The sequence below is a fragment of the Ursus americanus genome, chromosome 26 (genome assembly GCF_024610735.1).
Source record: "Ursus americanus isolate L20-20 chromosome 26, mUrsAme1.1.p, whole genome shotgun sequence".
NCBI lineage: Eukaryota > Metazoa > Chordata > Mammalia > Carnivora > Ursidae > Ursus > Ursus americanus.
The window spans coordinates 26,934,340-26,957,335 of record NC_142152.1 but is presented as its reverse complement, the minus strand read 5'-3'; the positions used below and the strand labels follow the sequence as shown (position 1 = coordinate 26,957,335).

At 37.2% G+C, this 22,996-nt stretch overlaps 1 long non-coding RNA gene across 1 annotated transcript; it reads right to left on the bottom strand.

Moving 5' to 3' along the window:
* Positions 1–1,396: 1,396 nt before the first annotated feature.
* LOC123799073 (uncharacterized) lies at positions 1,397–18,614 on the bottom strand. The gene is made up of 3 exons (XR_006781493.2): positions 18,328–18,614; positions 17,603–17,635; positions 1,397–2,000 (listed from the first exon to the last, which is right to left on the bottom strand). It is a non-coding gene; the product is annotated as an uncharacterized LOC123799073 (long non-coding RNA).
* Positions 18,615–22,996: the final 4,382 nt, after the last annotated feature.

Here is a 22,996-nt window from a genome sequence, read left to right as displayed (position 1 = left end):
TATATATATATATATATATATATATATTTTAAGTGCAGCAACTCTTGAGTTTTTCTTCTTTTTCTAGAATGACTTATTTAACAAAAATGCATTTGTCCTATTAGTGTTTCCACAACAGAAAGTTTATCTGGAAACCTATATCCAAAAATCATAAAGTCAAGTCATCCTAATATGTTTTCTCCATATAGCATTCCAATGTATGTGTCGTTTGCTCAGCACCACAGAGGAGCCTTGTTGCCATGCTCCTTTTCTACAAAGAATTTGGAGGTACTGGTGGTATTACGTGTTCAATAACCAGAAGTTTTTCACTCCACAGAAAGATGAATTCCCCATTTTTGAAGGGAAAAATAAACACTGTATAAGGGAAGGCTTTTGTACTAATTGTTTATCCACATTTATTTAGGCGTATATAAATTTCCAAAAAGCCTTTTTATTTTTTATTTTTTTAAAGATTTTATTTATTTATTTGAGAGAGAGAGTGCAAGAGCAGAGGCAGAAGGAGAAGCAGAGCAAGAGGAAGAATCAGGGAGCCTGATACAGGGCTCGATCCCAGGACCCTGGGATCATGACCTGAGCTGAAGGCAGTCGCTTAACCATCTGAAACACCCACGTCCCCCCCAAACAGCCTTCTTAAAATTCACTTTTGTAGATATTTATTAATGAGCCAGAATATAATTATTTTAGGTTTGCCTTATAAAGAACATAATGTCTTTTATAGTCTTGTAGAGTTAAATTTACTAACTAGAATCTCCACGTTTCTGCTTTTCTCAATATATCTCCTTGCAACATGAAGTACAGTAATTATATTTTTTGAATATTAATTAGTTTTCCAGAAGGTGAAGATAAACAAATTTGAGTTCTTTTCACTGGGGCTAATATATTAATGTGAAAATTTCACCAGGCCAAATACTCAAAATCATATAATAAATACAGAAATAAGGTGTGGCAATTAGGTGAAAGAAACTGGGATGACTGGATGGCTCAGGAAGTTAAGCGTCTGCCTTAGGCTCAGGTCATGATTCCAGGGTCCTGGAATCGAGTCCTGCATCAGGCTTCTTGCTCAGCCGGGAGCCTGCTTCTCCCTCTGCCTGCCTCTTCCCCTGCTTGTGCTCCCTCTCTCTTTCTCTCTCCCTCTCTCTGACAAATAAATAAAGTCTTAAAAAAAAAAGAAATCAATAAACTTATTAATGGGTAATTATTATGATAAAAAATTTTTAAATATCCAATTCAGCACACTTCAGTTAGAACACACAAGAAAACCTCTTTATGTCAATCAAAAGCTCACCTTTGAAGGGTTCATCGTACATCTGGCACTTTTGATTAAGAGCCATTATTCAGCAATAGAAAACAATTATTATCATTTTTAAAACAACCACTTGTAAGACGTTAGCGCTTATCATGTGGATTTGCATATATTTTCAAGACTGGGACAGGTTTTGGCCGCTCACATTTTCATTCCATGCCAGTTACCCTTGATTTGTAGCAAGGCTACCACCATGAATGACAAAGCAGCTGCTACCACCTATTCTCATTCCTGGGAGAGCGCCTGTCTTTGAAGCTGCAAAGATCACATTATATATAAGTTTCTGCAGTTGAAAAGGCCAGTGAGAAGCCATAAACTGAAAGGTCATACCTGATGTGACTCAAAGAATGAAAATAGTTTGGTTGTTGCTAATTATCACCCATCCTGTCAAACCGAGATGCACTTTGAAAATTATCTGGGAGGTACATTTCACAAAATAAAAAGGCCCTATTTGCTCTGAGCTTCTCTTTATTTAGCTGAGCACCTAACTCGAGTGTAAGCTCTGCTCACCCTAGGATAGAGACACACGTGGACATCTGGGAAACTAGAGGTGCGGACCCTTCGCGGTTGTTTAGGTCTGAGAGTCGGATTCTTCTGGTGCCGTAGAAGAGGATTCTGAGAATGGGTTTGTCACTCAGGATGCCTTCTGATCACCTTCACAAAGATTTACTGAATCCCATGAAGAAGAAACTTATATCTGAAAAATATTAAAAGAAATTAGCAAAGTGAGAAATGCTAAAATAACTGCTTCGCAAAAATCTCCACAGACCATTGGGAGTAGTGAGCTCAGGAGACCCAAAAGTGGGAGCTCAGTCAACTATCAGAAATGTCACCAGTATCTTTTAGGTCAAACACACAATGGCCCTAGTACCTCAACATGGACATCTATAATTCCGAGAGACAGAACAGGCAAGGGGGAAGACCGCGGACTGCAAAGAAGTGACCTTCAACGACTTCTGAAAATATCTAAGGGAGAATAGTCCTTGTGGGTATGATTGGGATGAGCAACCTGTCCTGTCTACTTAAAGGGACACCTCCAGACACATAACACTGTTTAGACATGTAGAGCGCAGACTCTTGGATCCCTACAGTGGTTAAAAAAAATCTCAAAGACTTTAAAGAAGGTCAGCTTCTTCATATTGGAGGCAAGAAAATGATGGTGCAGACTAACTTTTTTCAAGTCCCCCATCCATTTAGAACTGCAATTGAAATCCAACTCTCTTCTCCTAACCCTGAGTATTGCCTTCAGTAGAATATTCAACTCCACAAGTATTTGTTAAGCACCTCTTGAATGAACAGCATTAAGCCTTATACCTTAGCTATTTTTCTGCATTTAATGGTGCAATTTTGGAAGAAACATAAATTCGAGAACCTCAAATGTCCTGCTGTACAGAATAGCTTTCCTGTAGTACTCTATAATCCTAAAATTATGAAATAAGCTTCTATGGTATTGAATCTTTTCCAAGAAGTAATTAAAGCAGAGTGAAAATCTGGAGATGAAGTGCACCACGGGAAGGGGAAAGCAATAAAATGTGCTCGTACTTCAGCACGGGGGGGTACAAGTAACCGCAGGAAATGTCCGTGTAAAACGCATCGCAGGACAGCAGCAGACATTGCACTGGGATGTGATTTTGCTTTCCTCCTAAAATGTGCCCTTTCATTTCATGCGCTTCCTAAGTAAAAAATGACCATAATGCCGCGATGTAAATTGTTCATTCTGTCTTGGAAAGCAGATACCATTTAAATATTTATAGTAACACTAGTCTCCAATTTGCATTGACTGGTTCATAGTTAAAGGTTCAGTCCGGATAAACACATCTCCATCAAGATGGCATCTAAAAACTACTTCAACTAGCCATTTGCATTTTTTCAGGGTTACATGTCATCTTTCTCTTCTTAAATGGATATATTTCAAAAGTTTTAGCTATTGACGTTTCTATAATTTTTAAAAGCAGTAATTTTAAACCGATTTCTTGGACTAGGTTATTTACCCCTGTTAATCCTTTATTTATTTTTCCTGAACTTCTGCTTAAGTACCCTCATTCAGCCTTGTACATTTGTTCTCCTGAATGATCAGCCAGACTTCTATTTCTGGTTCATGAGCTCTTTTTGGCAATGTCATCATAGCTTTCAAGACATTTAGCATCCACATTTCCTTGGCTAACCTAACCCTCATTCCTGGTCCACTTTTTGCTCCATTGCCTTCCCCACAGGAAAAAAAAAATGTCACATAGTTTTTGAAAGTAAGACATAAAATCAACTTGAGGTTTTGGGGGTAAATAATACAGCTAATATTCTTAGGGCCTGAGAGTTTCATAACTATTAAGTAAATCTCAGTCACTTCATTTAGAAAAAAGTGATTGAAACTACAATCAAAGATGATTTAGAAATTGACCCACATATACACAATTGATGGGTTTTTCAGAAGTATATTATGTCCAAACGTAAAAGTTATTGATGAAGTCATAGGAGAAAATATTTGTTTTCTTAAAAAAATAAAATTATAAGCCACAAACTTTTAAAAAAGATAGACTGAAATTCACGAAAATCAAAACTTTAATGTTAGGAAAACAAACAGGCAAGTCAGATGATAGAAAATATTTACAAAATATGGCTGATAAAGGACTTTTTCTCGATAAAAAAATTTCTAATTCTTTTTTTTAAGATCTATTTATTTATTTTAGAGAAACAGAGAGAGTGTGTGACAGCAGGGGGGTGGGGGGCAGGCAGGAAGGAAAGCAGACCCCCGCTGAGCGCAGAGCCCTACGTGGGGCTTGATCTCTGGACCCTGAGATCATGATCTGAGGTGAAATCAGAGTTGAATGCTTAACCAACTGAGCCACAGGTGCCCCTAAATGTTTTCTAGCTCTTAAAAAATGAACAAAAAATATTGATTCCAGGAACAAGATACATAAATTTCAAATGATCACATGAGAAGAAGCTTATTTCTCATTTGGGAAATGAAAATTAATTTCACACTGAGATATTCTTACACATTCACTAGAACTTATAAAACTGAAAAGACTGACGACAGCATATGTAGACAATGGTGGGGAGCCACTAGAACTCTCATACGTTGTTGTTGGAAGGTACAACGGTACAGAAACATAGGAAAATTATTTGACTATTTCTTAATCTTTGAAAGTATGACTTATCTGCTTCATTCCTACGTATTCATTCAAACTAAATGAAGATATATAGCCACACAGACTTTTACTCAAATGTCCATAGCAGCTTTGTTCACCATGGCCCAAAGTCAAAGATCTTAACTTGTGAATGGATAAACAGATGGAGATGTGTCCATACTACTAAGTACTACTAAGCAATAAAAATGAATACTAGCAAGGAGTACTAGTCAGTATTAAAAAAGAATGAATTACTGATACAGCAATATGAATCTATCATCCAAGCATTCTACAAAGTAAAAGAGTCAAACACAGACTACATAACATGCTTATAAGGACCACATCTACACAGAGCTGCTTACATATACTTACAAGACTACATACATACACACCTGCTTACATAAAATTGCAGAAAACTCAAAACTAGAAACAGACATAGAGTTGTGGTTGTCAGGGAGTGAGAATGGGGTGGGAGGGTTCAATGAAAGGGGAGGTGAGGAAATTTTTTATGTTGATTAAAATGTTCTGTACCTATCCTATATTATGGAAATAAAATACAAGCCACGTATGTAATTTTTAAAATTCCAGGAGCCATATTTAAAAAGTTAGTAAGAAAAAAGTATAATTAAACTTGATTACAACATATATTCTATATAACCTGATTGATCCAGAATGTTATTCTCTATGTTGCTCTCTGGTTTCCAGTGCTCAAACACCACATGTGTCTGGTTGCTACTGTATTGAATAGCGTAGCTCTATAACATGGTAACTCAGATTACAAGAGATGACAAAACTCATAGAAATGTACACTGAAATTCATATATTGTATGTAAATGACATCAAAAAAGCTAACTAAAAATGAACAAAATAAAACAGCACAAACGAAGTATGATGAAAATGCAGAATGACTTTGTATACTGTTAGAATATAAGCAATATATTTGGATGTCTATCTCTATCATCTATTAATCTATTTATCTATTTATATGTCGCATTTTTCAGCATTCAGAAACAAATTGTATCAGAAACTATATTTTTTATAGTCAGAAAGCCAGAATCAGGGCAAAAAAACAGAATACATAGAGTTCTTTTTCCAAAAATGAGAACACTCTGTATCATTGTTTTTTACTCTGCTTTCTTGACTTTCTCCGTATAAAACACAGAGTTTCTAAAACACTTGATTGACTCTCCAGCATTGAGAAATGCAAGACATTAACATGATCCTAACATACTCTGGAGAGAAGATAGTCAAAGAGTAGCAGTGTTCCCTTAAGGTATACATATCCCATTAATCAATAACAATGGCAGCAAAGAAACAACTCCAAGGGAAAAGAAGTAAATCCCTTTATTATGGATTCATTCTTCAACAGAATCTTTTCAGCGGACTGTTAATTTGAAATTCAAGGCAGAAATAAAAAATAGCATCTTGTCATGTAGCTTCAGATAAATGGATTTGAGCCTGGGCCTCATCGCCCTGGGACCTTACTCTCCTTTATTTCAGTGACCTTCTGGGATAATTATGGTTACCATTTACAGAGTTTATTGATTAAGCAATTAATAAATGATGATAAACCCAGGAATTTCTAAGGGTAAGCATTGCAGCAGCAGAAGAGCAAGTGTTGAATACTAACGTCCACCTGGGTAATAGCAGAGCCGGAAGAAAATGCAGGAAGTACTAGCTTTCCAAGGGTCGACGCTCTGCAAGATGGGAATATTAAAGAATTTCAGCCACTTACTTCCATCTGCCCTCCGTTCACAACACTCTAAAGCACTGTCCAAACACACGTTTCAAGCAGTTACTTATAATGAGGAGACTGAAAATGCTTACCGTCCCACACATTTTCACACAGAATATGTGCATCTGTCTCCACTATCTTTATTGTCCTCCGTACCCAACTGTATATTGTTGGAAATCATTTTTTCCAGACAGTCCACAAAGTGAAACCGTCTTAAAAGAAGGCTCTTTATTTAAATTCAAAGTGCAAGTGTTAAGATTTTCTACAAAAATACTTTTTTAAAACTAAACTCAAGTTTTCTGCCGTTTATTTGCATTTATGAGCATATTATCATGAGAGACAGTATATATGTTCAATATTTCTTATGATTTCACTTAAATATTACTTTTATTATGGAAATAGATAAAACAAACTGAGTTTCCAGTTGAAAGATGTAGGCTAAAACTAAAATATATATATTTCAAAACACTTTTGATGCTAAGAAATATTTTCACGTATTCAAATACACATTTTTAACATGGTCAGAGAATCCCATTAAATTATTATTCTTTATAATGAATACATAAATGAGTTACAGAACTTAAGGTGAAGATATAATCTTAGCAAACAGCATGATACATTATATCTTTGCACAGTGTTTAAGTTCTTATCTGACATGTTTATTGATAGTTTCTGGTATGTTTAATTGATAGCTTACTGGTAATTCTTATCTGGTATGTTTACTGATAGTTTCTGGTATAGCATATATATATATGCTAATATGGCTGCACGGTCTAGCAGGTGATCCAGAATCAGCTGCTTTAGATTTCTTTTCACCTTAATCATAAAACATTTCATTCCTATAGAAAATCCAAGAGACTAAGATGACAACTATATACCCTCCATCCAGGTTAATAAATCCTTTTTTTTTTCAGGTTAATAATTTTCAGGTTAATAATAAAATTATATAATATATATAATAATAATGTTGCTATATTTGCTTCAATATTTTCATTTTATGTTTGTTTGGTCTTTGTTTGTGTTGTTTTTGTTGTTTTTTGAGAAATAAGGTCTAAGAAATACAGTTCCAACCCTCCGAGTATAATTTCCTAAGCACATTCCCCAGCCTAGTCCTGAAAAATGTAACTGCTATTCTTATTTGTTGTGCTGTAATCCACGAATGCTTATGTACACTCAACAAGACTGCTTGCATGTTTTAAACATTTTTTATAAATGTTTCCATACTGTAGTGGTTATCATTCCACAACTTATTTTCATTGCACATTGTTTCATAGTTTCCACAGTTGATTCATGCAGCTCTATTTCATTAATTTCAACTACTGATTAGAGTTGCATTTCATGAGCATTTTATAGTACCTATGAATTCCTTAGGAGACATCTTGGCTTTTGCGATTTTTTTTTTTTTTTTTTTTTTACTATTTTAAATACTAAAAAGAACATTCTTTAAGACATGTCCTGGGCACTTGTGTAGAGACCTTCTGAGGGCTATCTATCCAGATCTCCCGGTGTGTACACCTTCAGCTTTACTGGGGATGGTTCCATTTGTTCTCCAAAGTGGTGGTACTGCATTACAGTCCCATTATCTGTGTATGAGGGCTCCCTTTTCCAACGGGTAATGACTCTCTAACATTTGGTTCTGTAGGCTCTTTGGCAAACTAATACATGTGAAAAGAGATCTCGTTTTTGAAAACTTTGTCCTTTTTTATAAATTTTCTCTTTAGATATCTGGCCCTAAAGGATAACTTTACTCACCTTTCTCCTTCTGCTATGTAATTATTTTACTTACACCAAATTCTAAATATATATAATTTATCTACTTATTTATTGGTATAGATAGATTTATAATCTTTTAACATTTATTTCTCTAAATTTAATTGCATTGAGATCAGACCATAATATATTGTTATAATATTCTTTGAAATTTATTTGAATTTACTCTTTGATTTAGTTTGAGGGTGGTGTCTGCAAATGTAATGTATCCTTTAATTGAACATATAATCTAATTGGTTAGATGGAGGATTACATAAACCTTGTTAGAACCGTCTATCTCTCTCATCATGTATCTATCTTTGTGTGTGTAGGAAAACTTTTTAAATTTTACTCTTAAATTTACTACTTTTACCAAATTTTGTTGCAGTCTTCAGCTTCCTAGAGAGATAAATTGAAATCTCCTATGTTTGCAGATTTTGTTGGTTCCTACTTATTGCTTTTTTTTTAATTTATATTTTTGAAGCTGTCTCTTAGATGCAAAAAGTTGGTGAATAGTTTCTTTCGTGACCCTATTTCTACTAAAGCTTTGTTGACTTCAATTTTTTTATCTATCATTATTCTACCAGAGCAGCTTTCATTTGGTAATTTCTTGGCATATATTTTTCGATTAACTTATTTTTAGACTTTCTATCTGCTTTTGTCTTAGGAATGTTTAAAGCAGCCTATTATTTCACTAGTTTAACAAAAGTTTTAAACCCTGTCTTTCAATAGATTATTTTCAGCTGTTTGGTTTCATTGTGTTTATCAATATATTTTATCTCATTTACAATGTCCTATTGTTCGCTTTTGCTTGACCAGTATAATCATTTTTAAATCACTGCTGCCTTTTCCTGCATGCCCTTCACCAAGGCACCCCTCCCTGCAAGATTATACTTTCTAGTTCTACTAATGTCACTTTTACCAAATGACTTGATTTGCCCAGTGAAATGTGAGTGAAAGTAACTCCTGTCAACTCTGAGCAAAAGCACCGTGGGCCAGATTGTGATTTGCTCTGAGCTCATCCTTCCCTATTCTTTCCCATCCTTCCCTCATCTTTCCCTATCCTTCCCCAAGACTAGAGATGCCCAGATGGAAGCTCGTCCACCAGCCTGACTCACAGAGTGAAGTCTGTGTGCAGCCAAGCTAAGGGGACCTACAGTACACATTTAGTGGGAGCAAAAAAGCACACCTTTAATGTATAAGCTATTGAGATCTGAGGGTCATATTCTAGCACTGCATAACCTCTTAGACACTGATTGAAATTGATTGAAATATGATCCTATCATTCACTATCCTCCCATCCTTTCCATCCTTCACTTCGTCAATGCTTAAACAGACAAGGTCTTCTATTTTCCTTTTCTTTTCCTCTGCTAGTTGGGAAGCTTCAGATTACAACTTTTCCAATGGTTGTCCTTAAGTTTTCGGCCCACAGGAAACTTAGCAAGCATTAAGTAACTACTGCACTCCTCCCTAATTGTGGTATTCCTGGCTCGATTTTTAACTTTACCTTTATTTTAAACCACACACAATAGTCTTTATGTATATATATATTTTTACTGTCAATAATTTATTAAGTTTACCAATATAGTTTATTAATTTGTATAGAAGATCTATTGTTTTCACTTTTGATTACTTTCTCCCTTTGGTTTACTGCTCCTTGTCTAGGATTTTGCGGCTGTTTGGATGTTGCCTCTGGGTCTCCCATGTGAAACTAAGTCTGATAATAACAGGTTGTGGTTCCTGCCTCCATGCTGATATTAGGAATATTGAAATACTGGTCCAGAGGCAGCAGGCAGCTTTGCTCAGGTCCTGATAAACATGCTGTGTCTTTGTCCTCTCACTCATTAAGCCTGTGTTCCCACATGAACCTCCACCCCAAGACGGGTGCTGTGTGCATTTCCCAGCCGGGGCCCCTGCGAACATGCTACATGATCCCGTATTTTGCATTTGGAACAAACACCACAAGCTTTGTAACTACTCAGGACTCATCACTTTTTTTCACTTGTAAAATATCCTACCAACCCCCCACCCCCAACCCTAACCAAACTTACATCTAAGGAGAGAAACTTTTTCTAATTTGCACAGAGTACCTGTATAGTTTAGTGGAAACTAGTTTCCATCACCATTTAGCAATTTTCATTCCTGTTACTCAAGAGCTTGACTCCCAGCTGCCACTCTCTGCAGCTCCATTCATCTCTTTGGGTTTCTTGTCCTTGGAAATATAAATCTTTTTAAGCCTGGCTTTGGTTGTTAAGTTTTCTCTTTGTGAATGCTACCTGCCATTCAGATGTGTTTAGAGCAGAGTAGCTCTTCAAAGCACATACTTGCTACAATCATCATGAACGACATTTGAATTATCTCATAATTCCTCCTGAAGGTAATACTCCCACCTTCTCTGATTCCCTGTCCTCACCCTCCTCCTTTGTGAAACATCAGTTCACCCCACATGAGAGAGGAGTCTTGACATTCTTGTACTTTTTATTTTGTACATTTAGCTGTCTTTGCTTTAGCCAGATTTTAATAGGGCTTTTTCTAAACCAAGATGACTACTAGTTCTGCCTGGGAAAGGGCTGGATTCTGGTCTTGTGAAATAGGGAATGACGGCTCAAAATCCAGGTAATTTTATCCAGTTATTTTGATCCACCAAGCATAACCAGGACTCCTTTCTTCCTAAGTTCACTAGACCAACACCTCTACGCAGTATAAGTACGCATTTTCTTCCAAAGAAAACACACACTTCTTTTTTTATTATGTATGTATGTATTTTTGAAAACACTAATTTCTTACATGAGGAAAGTCACTGACTCTAATTAGCATTCCTAGTTTCTCTCTCTCTCTTCCCTTATGCCACTCTGCAGAGCGTGTGTTGTGTGTGTGTGTGTAAAAATAATATCGGCATTATTGTGGCTGAGGGAGTGTTTCCCTACTTCAGGGTTTGCTTTCATGCCCGGGCCCTATATCATCTAAGAGTGTCTTGGGCTGACCTCTCTGAGGCAGATGGCATGCTCCCCAACAACCTTTCTAGTACTTAAGATACTTGATGGCTCAATGCCTACTGCCCCCTGTGCATGGTGGGCCATATCTCTTCAAAACAGATAAGAAAACTGTGCACAATGTGACTATCCATCTCTCCCATTGTTCTGCCCTGTAATAAGTCCCATCTTTAAAATTCCTGTTTTCTTCTTCTCTATTCATTTAGTTAGACACTGCTGTGATTCCTATATTCCCAAACTCTTAACAGATATTATTTCAATTGCCTGTTCTAACTAGGCTTAATGCAAACATTGAGCTTAATACAATTGCCTTTTGGGGATATCTGGGAAAGACAGATCAAAGCATTTTCTTAAAAACCTTATTTTGGTGACCCACATCTGATCTGACTTCCGATGCGTGCTACGGAAGACCCTCTGTCCTGACTTGTTCCTCTAGCTTGGCACGTGTCAGTACTGATAATTCCATTCCCTGTTAGGAAAGAAGTGTCTCCTATTTCAGAAGGACAGAAATAGTCCAGCGTGAACCAGGATAAAAATGCTCTCTGCTAATACCACACTTGGAGCAAGAATATAACTAATTTGACATTTGGCACTTTCCACAAATTAGAAATTAATTCCTACAGTCATGGAAAAGCCAGCTCTTCATAGGCTAGATTAATAGCTGTCCTGTTTATTTATATCAAATTTATTAGTAGTAGGCTCATAATACATTACTTATGACATTGTTACAAAAATAAAAGGAAAAGGTGATTGTGCATATTAATTTTCTATTGCTGTATAACAAATTACCACAAACATAGCAGCTTTAAAAAAATACCCAGTCACTCTCTCAGAGTTTGACAGCTCAGAAAGCTGCGTGAGATTGGCTGGCTTCTCTGCTGAGGTTCTTACATGGCTGAAATTGAGATGTCTTCCAAGTTGGGCTCTGATACTAGGCTCTGGAGAATAATTCATGTCCAAGCTCATTCAGGTTTTTGACAGACATCCTCATAGTATACATAGTATACATCTGAGGTCCCCATTGCCTTGCTGGCTGCCAACTGTGGACCTCTCTCTTCTCCCAGAGACCATTTATATTCCTTCTTATGTGCTTTCCTTCATCTTCAAACCAGAAACAGAGCATCCCAGTCCTTTTCACTCTTGGAATCTTCCTGACTTCCTCTCCTGCCACCAGCAGGAGGACGTTCTACCTCTAAATGGACCAGGTGATTAGATTAGCACGACCAAGATAATTCCCTTTGGAGTAAAAAAAATAAATCTTCATGGGAGTAACACTAGTGAGCAAAGGTCATAAAAGCCATCTTAAAATTCTACCTGACACAGTATGCATTCTTTCTGAAAGCGTAAATTCATTGAATATACTCTCTATGTATTATATTCTGGTTCTCATGTTAAAGACTCAGGACTGGAAGATGAATGAGATGATGAAAGTGTATCACAAACCAAGGATTATGATTAACCAACTTCTGTGCATCTAAAGATTGAATTAAAAAATTAAAAATTGGGGCACCTAGGTGGCTCAGTCAGCTGGGCATCTGACTCTTGATTTCAGTTTAGGTCATGATCTCAGGGTCGTGAGATCAAGCCCCACATGGGGCTTCATGCTGGGCGTGGAGCACGCTTTAGATTCTCTCTCTCCCTCTTCCCCTCCCCCCCAAAAAAGGATTAAAAATATAATAGTAGATCCTGTTTTCATTTTCTTTGGATATATAACCCAAACTGGGATTGGTGGATCATAGGGTAGATTTGTTTTTTTTGTTTTTTTTTTTTTTTTAAAGATTTTATTTATTTATTCGACAGAGATAGAGACAGCCAGCGAGAGAGGGAACACAAGTAGGGGGAGTGGGAGAGGAAGAAGCAGGCTCATAGCAGAGCCTGATGTGGGACTTGATCCCGTAACGCCGGGATCACGCCCTGAGCCGAAGGCAGACGCTTAACCGCTGTGCCACCCAGGCGCCCCAAGGGGGTAGATTTGTTTTTAAGTTTTTGAGGAAACTCCGTACTGTTTTCCGTGGTGGCTACACCAACTTATACTCCCTCCAACAATGCAAAAGGGTCCCTTTTCTCCACATTGATACTAACACTCATTAATTATCTCTTGCTTTTTTGATGATAGTCATCCTAACAGGTGTAAGGTCTGAGATGATAGCTGTGCCCTTATACTCATTATATTCATTGCAGCATTATTCACAATAGCCAAGATATGGAACAACCTAAGTGTCCATCAATGGATGAATGGGCATAGAAGATTTGATATGTGTATAAAAGGGAATATTATTTAGTCATATGAAAGGACACTCTGTCATTTGCAACAATGTGGATGGACCTTGAGAGCCTTATGCTAAGTAAAATCGACAGACAGAAAGACAAGTATTGCATGATATCACTTATAGGTAGAATATAAAAAAAGTCAAACTCATAGAAACAGAGACTAGAATGGTGGTTACCAGGAGCTGGGGTGCTGGGGAAATAGGGAGATGTTAATCAAAGAGTACAAACTTCCAGTTATAAGATAAATAAGTTCTAAGGTTCTAATGTACAGCATAGTAATATGTATTATATACTTGAAGGTTGTTAAGAGGGTAGATTTTAAATGTTCTCAACACAAAAAAGAAATGATGATTATGTAACATGATACAGCTGTTAGCTAATGCTATGGTGGTGATTATTTTGCAATATATATCAAATCAACTCAGTTGCATAACTTAAACTTATATAACATTATATGTCAATTACATCTCAATAAAGCTGGAAAGAATTAAAAAAAATAATAGTAGATTAGTAAAATATGGATGTATCACCAAAGGTCTGTAGCCAAAACAGAGAACGAGAGTGTAAACAGTGGCATGTAATAGCACTTGCAGGTGCCATGAGAGTACTAAGTGCCGGATTCTAGGAAGCTTAAAAGAGGAGTTGTCCATTCTACCAAGGAACTGGTAAAGCATCAAGAGATCCCCAAAGAAGACCGCACACAACTGTTTTTGAATGACAAGTAAGTCATTGTGAATTTTGCAAAGTAGCAAGGACATTCTATGACAGGGAATCGACATAAGCAAGTCGGAGGTAAGACATATATTGACCTGTTTGCAGAAACTAACGAGCCATACAAAGGAAGTGAGGATGATAAAATAATTTACTCACATTGTTGTTGGAGCCTCCATGAATCATAACCCACACTTTGATAAAGAACAATGATGAAAATGCGACGCCATTTATTGGCATGAAGTTTCTTGTCTCAAAATCCATTAGTGGCCTAATGTTTCTTTTAATAGCAATTCTAAACTCTTTTTTGTTAAAAAAAACCCCAAGATATTTAATAATAAACCCATTGTATTTATTCAAATCAGAACATTTAGAATTTTTTATCTGTTTAAAACAATACCCCATTTTCTAATTGGTATAATTTTCTGTTCCATGAAGACCTGTTTCCCCACATCATCTTACAGCCTCTCCAGCTTTCTCTGTCTTAAAGTACCTAGTCTGCTCACCTCTTCTTACTCAACTTCTGCTCCTTATGGCAGAATTCAAATTTCTACACTCTGAAGCCTTTCCAGCCTTCACTGGTTTTGCCATTTTTCAAAATTTCTCTCCATGAAATTTCTATTGGACATAATTAGCACTTAAATAGATTCTGATCTTTTTCTAAAAGATTTTATTTTTAGAGCACTTTTAGATTCTCAGCAAAACTGAACAGCAGGTACAGATAGAGCCCACATATCACCTCCCCCACACATGCACAGACTCCCTCACCATCAGCCGGAAGGGTAGGTACATTCACAACTGATATATCTACACAGACATGTCATTATTACCCAAAGTTAGAGTTTACATTAGGATTCACTTTAGTGCTGTACATTGTGTAGGGTCTGGACAAACGTATAATGCCATCTATCTACCATGTATCATACAGAATAATTTCACTGCCCTGAAAATCTTCTGTGCTCTCCTTATCCATCCCATCCTCCCCCCAACTCCTCCCAATCACTTATCTTTCTACTGACTCTGCCCTTTTCTTTTCTTTCTTTGTTATTTTATTTGTGTAATATATGCCTCTCTGGGGCATCTGGGTGGCTCAGTAGGGCTCCCCGCTCAGAGGGGGGCCTGCTTCTCCCTCTCCTCCGCAACTGTGCTCTCTGTCTCTCTCTCTCTCAAATAATTAAAATCTTTAAAAAAAATTTATATATATATATATATATATAACTTGATACGAGAATTTATGCCTTACCCTTGTTGATCTTTGCTCATATTAATAACTATGTGTGTTACTCGACTGTCAGATTAAGGGTTCCAGAAGCCTTCAGGCTTCACAAAGCCATCTTGCCCTTAAAATGTACATAAAAGGGTCAGAACTCCCAATCCACAACTGATGGTATAATTTAGGTGTTTATATTTACCCTTATGGCATTTAGCTCCAATATCCAGTTTCAACCGAATTACTAATCCTGTCTCTATCTTTAGTATGGACTGTCTGCTTTCCATAAATGTCACCCTCAAACTGGATACCACACTAATCTATTTATTTTCTAGACTATGACAGCAAGTTTTTGCTGTTGTTGTTATGGGTTGTGTGTGTGTGGGTGGTTTTTTTTTTTTAAGATTTGTATTTATTTGACAGAGAGCAAGAGAGCACAAGCAGGGGGAGAAGCAGAGGGAGAGGGAGAAGCAGCCTCCCCACTGAGCAGGGAGCCTGATGCAGGCCTCGATCCCAGGACCCTGGGATCATGACCCAAGCCAAAGGCAGATGCCTAACTGACTGAGGCACCCAGGTGCCCTCGTGTTGTTTTGTTTTTAATTCTGGATAAATGGGGAAGATATTACTTTTATAAATTATCATCCCCAATTTAGATACTAGTAACACAAATTTTTCAGGTCATTGCTACTAAAGATTATCCCACTTGGAGTTCCACATTCCCACCATCTTATTAAATCCCTTTTTGGCTCTCTCCACCCACAGGCCTTTTGAAATAGCATCTGGCAGCACAGCCTTGTAAGCCTTGTACCTTATTCTTCAGAGTACATCGGTTCTTGCTGGCGTCACACCCTCCTCATCTTGCGGGCAGCCCAGCAACATAACAAGCTCTGTCACCTGTATTTATTTCAGCCAGCAGAGCCCTCTGCCCCCTGCTAGCTCACCAAATCCTCCCAACATGAAAATTACTGCTTTGCTGCACCTTAGGTCAGGTCACATTCTTAGACAGGGCCTCTCCAATTTATCCTGTGCGAGCAAAAGGGAGGTAATGTCAGGATTTATGATCCTCTAGGCGAAAGAATAATGGAGGGACTGCTCTTCCAATTACATTTATTAATTAAATTAAAGGTGAGCTTTGCCCCTACAGAAACGCGAGATTCTAAAACTCATGATGAGGATAGTTCCTTCAGTGTGGGATGAAATCTTTTCTCTTGAATTCTTCATTTACTGGAGCTCCCACTCTCACTGTTGCCAATAGGAATTTTTGCCATACAAAGGTAGGAATGTGGTCCTGGGAATTTAATTATTCCTACAACAGAATTCCTGTTTTATTGAATATAAATAGGTATGCCTAGTTATGCTAGAGATTTTATAGTACTTAAATACCAATAATTATTCAAACAGATTTATTGAAGTTTAATGGCAATGTAATAATAATGTCGGTATGTTTTATATGCAATAGTTGTTACACCTCATTAAACAGGTTGGTAAATGATCCATTGCTGTTTAATTAACATGCAATGACTGTGTTATTAAATCTTAAACTGTAAATTAAATCCTGATTTGAGACACTTAAATTTAAAGTGTGATTGAAAACTTCTTTGGGCATGAGCCTCCAGAGTTCCTTTTATTTTCCATGGTTCCTTCCTGCCCTACTCCTATCGCACATCATACTTTGGAACTGGAAAGTGGACTGCACTTAATTTGTGTGGCTGAATTTTTCTGAATGGAGAAAGGCATGCCTTTCTAGTAGCTGAGCAAATTGTGAATGGAGAATTTTATTTCGATCCAATTTCTTACATATGGAAGATTACTTCTTAAAAAATATATTTAGGGAAAGAAATAGCCCAAAGTTTTACAACTATTCCCTCATACTTTCATAGCAGGTTATTTTGCAAGCTTGGCAAGCTTTATTTGGCTAATTCCGAACTGTTTACTAATGGCAAGATCCATGGTGCACGTAGGACTCTTCAATCTTTGCTGAACAAACTGGCTATAAAAAGAGCAGGTTTAGGTTAAGTGGGCAAGTGTAGTTTCTCTATTTTTAATAGTGAGAATCAAGTCCTGCTAAAGTTTATATGTATTTCAGAAATATACAGAGCTGAGATTTTCTGGAGTGTGTGTTGGAGTTTGCTTGATGGTGACCCAGAGAATATCAATAAAATATTCTCCAGATGTTGTATAACTTTTTATATCTTCTTTTGTGTTCTTCCAGCTAGTGGAACACAAGGCAGATCTCTTGTGTTAGAATTTATATTCTGTGCATCTTTCCTCCAATGCTAAGCTAGAATAGCTTTCAATAATATTTTAGCATTGCATAATACAAAACATCCTGAGATTAGGGAAAATTGCAATTTCAAATAACTTCCAATAGCTTGGCTAGATAGGGTTGAATTATTTTCCCATAATTCTTTGGATAATAGGAATAGTGCTAAAAGGTGCATACATTTTCACTTTGAGTTTTTAAAGCATTTTTAAAAGATATTCAGTAAAGCTTATTTGACATACCTGGATATAAGATTATAGTCCTCTCTTCTATATCTGTAGATTGAGAAAAAAAGTCCGGTATTATAGAATAATAATGGCAACATTTTATAGAGCATCATAAAACATATTCTCATGGAGCTTCATAAACATAAAAGTAAAAGTGTTTCCCAAATTTTACCTTCATGAAAGTATTTGTGCACATACGCTCAAAGTGTTAATCCTGGAATTAATAGTTTGTCTGGAAAACTTTCTGCACCCCCCTACCACCGTCACCACCCCCCATCTCATCATATCACTCAGATGAACATCTCTTCTCTTAAAAGTCAGCTCAACATTGAATATTTTTTTAAGTAGGCCCTACGCCCAACGTGGGGCTTGAACTCACGACCCTGAGATCAAGTCTCATGTTCTACCAACTGAGTCAGCCAGGTGCCCCAACATTGAATATTTTTTACAGCCTTTACTATACTCCTGTAAGGAATTAGCTTCTTCTTTGGGATTGCTCCCTCTCAAGATACTACACTGCTCTACTGTTGAGCGGTAGAGCAGTAAGAAATACTTATGTATTTCCATGGCTGCCTCTCCCTAACTGACCGTAGGCAACTTGCAGGCACAACCCATGCCCAACTGGTCTCCAATCATGAGCCCAAGTAGAATGATGGACACATAGTTGAGAGCTCAACATTTTTAGTAAATAAATAAATATTTACGCTTAGGATACTAATATAAGCATCCAAAGAGATTACCATTGCTGCGTTTCGCCTCCTTAATTGTATTTGTCTTGTGGTTCTGCATGTAAATGTGCACCATCTTTGAGATGCCCTCCATCTGCTATCAAAAGCTTCTTACGGGGTTGCCACCGGTCATTTTCCTTGAGTAGAATTCCATCAGAGTCTCTGCTCCGAGAGGTGCTTAACGTCTGATCAGTCATTGTGGGGCAGGGCTTCCTCCAGGCAAGCTCTGAAGTCACTTCGCTCATGCCACACAGGGTCTTAGCACTGCTGTCACTTAATATTTGTGGATTATAGATAGACTGGAAGTATGTACGAAAAAACACATTATTTCATCAGAAAAACACAAATAAAAGTGTCCCAATTAAACTGTGAACCTCAAGAATAGTGTAATATTCACTATACATTTCTAAGATAGCACCCCTTTCTCTGTGCATTTCTCCAAGATGAAGAAATCATCACTACAGAACTTTGTTAATTTGAATTTTCACTCTCATTTTAACTTAAAACTTAAGATAGAATTAAAATGTATATTTTCTATGTAAATGTATAATTGTATGGCATTTATATATTTACTTGTGTCTTTGCCTCCACCAATGGAAGATAAAGTCCTCAAGACTGACTTTTCATGGCTGAAACTAGTCTGCCTAGAATAGTGGCTGCTTAGTAAATACATATGGAATCCATGAAGATTCAATTTCTCTTTTTATGAATTCTATTTAAATACAAGGCCTGTTTGACAGTTTGCATTTAAATGGTATGTTTACATTATTGCTTTTAGTCCTATAATGGCTCTGTATGTTACGTAATTCAGATGTAATTCATGTAATTTTACACATAAGGTAGTAGATAAATATTAAGAGACCTGTCCAAAGTAACAGGGCCAGATAGAGCTGGCAATAAAGCTAATCTGCTCTTATTTTCAATTCAGGGAAATCTCTATCTTACCAAGATAAATAACTGAAAATTCACTTCCATTTGTGAAAATATGATTTGCTCATTTCTAGTGTCCAAATACACAGCTTGGTAAAGAGAACCGAAATTTGACAGACATCTTAAGACATTCTTCTACTCTCTTTTTTGACCTCTCTCTGTCTCTCTCTCTCTCTGCCCCCATCTCTCTCTCTCTATTTTTTCAATTAATTCACATAGATTATATACACAAATGCACAAATATACTTTCTTACATTTGGGTATGTTCAGTAGCACTTTTTCTTTATAACTATCTTTCTGTTGAAGGGATTTAAAATATTTGAGAAAAGATGAAATAATGATTATATACTCTCAAAGAGGCATATTCTTATTTGCCAGTGTCTGCAGAGAATTCCACTGGGCTTTCTGAGTGATTACTGTATTTCATGCTAAAAACTCTAAGAGCAACCACTTCATATAAAATTGAAAGCATCCAACAGCCAAGGGTCCTGTATGCAAAGAAGAGAAGCACAAGAGGAGACTGATTAGCAAGACAGTATGAGAAGTCTTGCTGACCTGGTCCTGCATAAAACTGGTGAAAATTACTTAAAAAGTAACAGCAACAAAAATTAAAGCCTCTGGAAATGATTCTAAGGGAAAACAATACATGAATAAATATCTACTCATGAAAATCTATGAAAATTTGGTAAGAAAAAATAAGTCAGATGGGAAGGTAACATATTCAAAGTGATAAAAAATGATCTGCCAAGAATCCTAGAGCTAGCAATGTTGGCTTTCAAAAAGGAAGGCAAACTTAAGAAAAATATGATAAAGCCTAGTCATCCGCTAAATAATATTTTCAAAATATATAGTGAAGGGGCACCTGCGTGGCTCAGTCAGTTAAGCAACCTGACTCTCAGATCATGATCTCAGGGTCATGAGATTGATTGAGTCCCACTTTGGGCTCTGCACTGGGTGTGGAGCCTACTAAAGAGTCTCTCTCTCTCCTTCTCCCTCTGCTGCTCCCCTGGCCACCAGCACACATGCGCTCTCTCACCCTAAAAAAAGAAAAAAAGTGAAAAAATAATTAAAATGGATCACAGACCCAAATGTAAAAATGCAAAGTTATAAAATTTCTAAAAAATAACACAGGAGAATTTCTAGATGACCTCGGGTCTGGCACTGACTTTTTAAATACAACATCAATGTCTTGTTCCCTGAAAGAAATAAGTGATAAGCCAAACTACATTAGAATTAAAGATTTTTGCTTTGTGCAAGACAATCTTAAGAGAACTAGAAGATATGTGATCACAGGGAAAAACATTTGCAAAAGAATATCTCATAAAGGATTGTTATCCAAAATATACAAAGAATACTTAAAACTCAACAATAAGAAAATTAACAACTTGATTTTAAAATGGGCCTGGGATGTCTGGATAGCTCAGTTGGTTCAGGGTCCCACTCTTGGTTTAGGCTCAGGTCATAATCTCAGGGTTGTGGGATCAAACCCTGTGTTAGGGCCTGCGCTGGGTGTGGAGTCTGCTTAGGATTCTCTCTCTCTCCCTCTCTCTGTCTCTCTTCCCCCTTGGCCCCTCTTCCCTTCTCTAAAATAAAATAAAATAGGCCAAAATTCTGAACAGACACCTCACCAAAGATATACAGATGGCAAATAAGCACATGAAAAAATGTTCAACATCATATCTCACCAGGGAATTGCAAATTAAAACAACAATGAATTACCACTATATATCTATTAGAAGGGCTGAAACCCAAAACAATGGCAATACCAAATGCTGGTGATGATGTGGGGCAACAAGAACTGTCATTCATTGCTGGTGGGAATGCAACATGGTACAGCCACTTTGGAAGACAGTATGGCAGTTCTTAAAAAAGCTAAACATTCTGTTACCATACGACTCAGCAATCACACTCCTTAATGTTTACACAAATGAGTTGAAAACATGTCTACACAAAAACCTTCACATGGAATTTTATGCAGCCTTTTTCATAATTGCCAAAACCTGTAAGCAACTAAGATGTCCTCTAGTATCTGAGTGGATGCATAAACTGTAGTACGTCCAGACAATGGGATATTATTCAGTGCTAAAATGAAATGGGCTATCAAGCCATGAAAAGACATGGAGGAACCTTAAATGAATACTGCCAGATGAAGGAAATGAATCTGAAAAGGCTAAAAAATTACATGACATTCTGGAAAAGAGCTATCAGTAGTTGCCACAGGTGTCCATGAACCTTCTTCAATTGTAACAAACGTATCAGTCTAGTAGGAGATATTGATAATGGGAGGGGGGGAGGCTGTGTAGGTGTGAAGGCAGGGGATATCTTGGGGTATGTCTGTAACTTATGTTCAATTTTATAGTGAACCCAAAACTGCTCTAAAAGTAAAAAAGATCAGTAGTTGCCACAGGTGTCCATGAACCTTCTTCAATTGTAACAAACGTATCAGTCTAGTAGGAGATATTGATAATGGGAGGGGGGGAGGCTGTGTAGGTGTGAAGGCAGGGGATATCTTGGGGTATGTCTGTAACTTATGTTCAATTTTATAGTGAACCCAAAACTGCTCTAAAAGAAACTGAATCTATTGAAAATCATTAAAGAAATTAAAATGTTAAGAAGAGAGAGAAACTTTATACAAATAAATAGAAATTTCCTTCTACAGATTTTTAATACAACATTAAGTGTTTGGGCGTCTGGGTAGCTCAGTCAGTTAAGCATCTGACTTCAGCTCAGATTGTGACCTCAGGGTCCTGGGATCAAGCCTCACTTCGGGCTCCCCACTCAGCAGGGAGTCGGCTTCTCCTGCTCCTCTCCCTGCTTGTGCTCTTTCCCAAATAAATAAATAAAATCTTAACAACAACATATTTAGTATTAAATATACTCATGGCATCCTGCTTTTTGTGTTAGGGACTCAAAGTTGAAACACAGGTGAGTTTTATCTACAAGATGCTCACAGTGTCTTTCGCCAAATGAAATATGTACACACAGAACAATTTTGGCAGGGCATGTAATGGTGACCACCATAAGGAAGATTTAAATGAAGTTTTATGGAAAGTTCTTGGACGCAGGTGGCATTATACTAATCTTTGAAAGAAGGACAGATTGAGGAATATATATAAATGCTGAAGGTCTCTCCTGGTGGAAGGAACTGCAAAAGTAAAGGCATGTGGTTTAGATAGCAGAGGTTTAAGAACACATGCAAACCAAAATCAAGGATTTAATTCCCAAGAGAAAGCCTGAACATGCAAAATTGAGGGGGGAAGACCGGAGTAGCCAGTCATCCGTGTAGGTGAGGCAGTGATGAATGGCTAATCCCAGACGGGAGAAGGAAGACTTCTTTGTCTGAGACAAGAAGAGGATGGATAAATATTTGAAGTAAACGGAGGTTGAAGAAAGAATTCAGATGCCTTTAAACAATTTATTTCACTAAACTATGAAGCAGCATCTTTGGCAAAGGATCAGAGTGGTCTGGATACAGTTTAAGGCTTGAGATCAAGAGGAGCGTCAAAGAATGTACAGGAAACAATGTGACAAATAGCCTATTAGAGATCATTTGAAGACGCAAGGCTATCATGTACAGTTGAGCAGGTTGTGGCTGCAAAATGGTGCCCAGATGAGAAGGCAAAGTGGGAGCTTGAGGCGCTGCCTCAGCCTGTGTCCACTCCAAGGAGCACTTTTCTTTAACCCGCACAGAGGTTCCAAATGGGCAAGTGGTGACCCTGAAGAAGATCTAAAATGAAGCTGATGTTCAGGT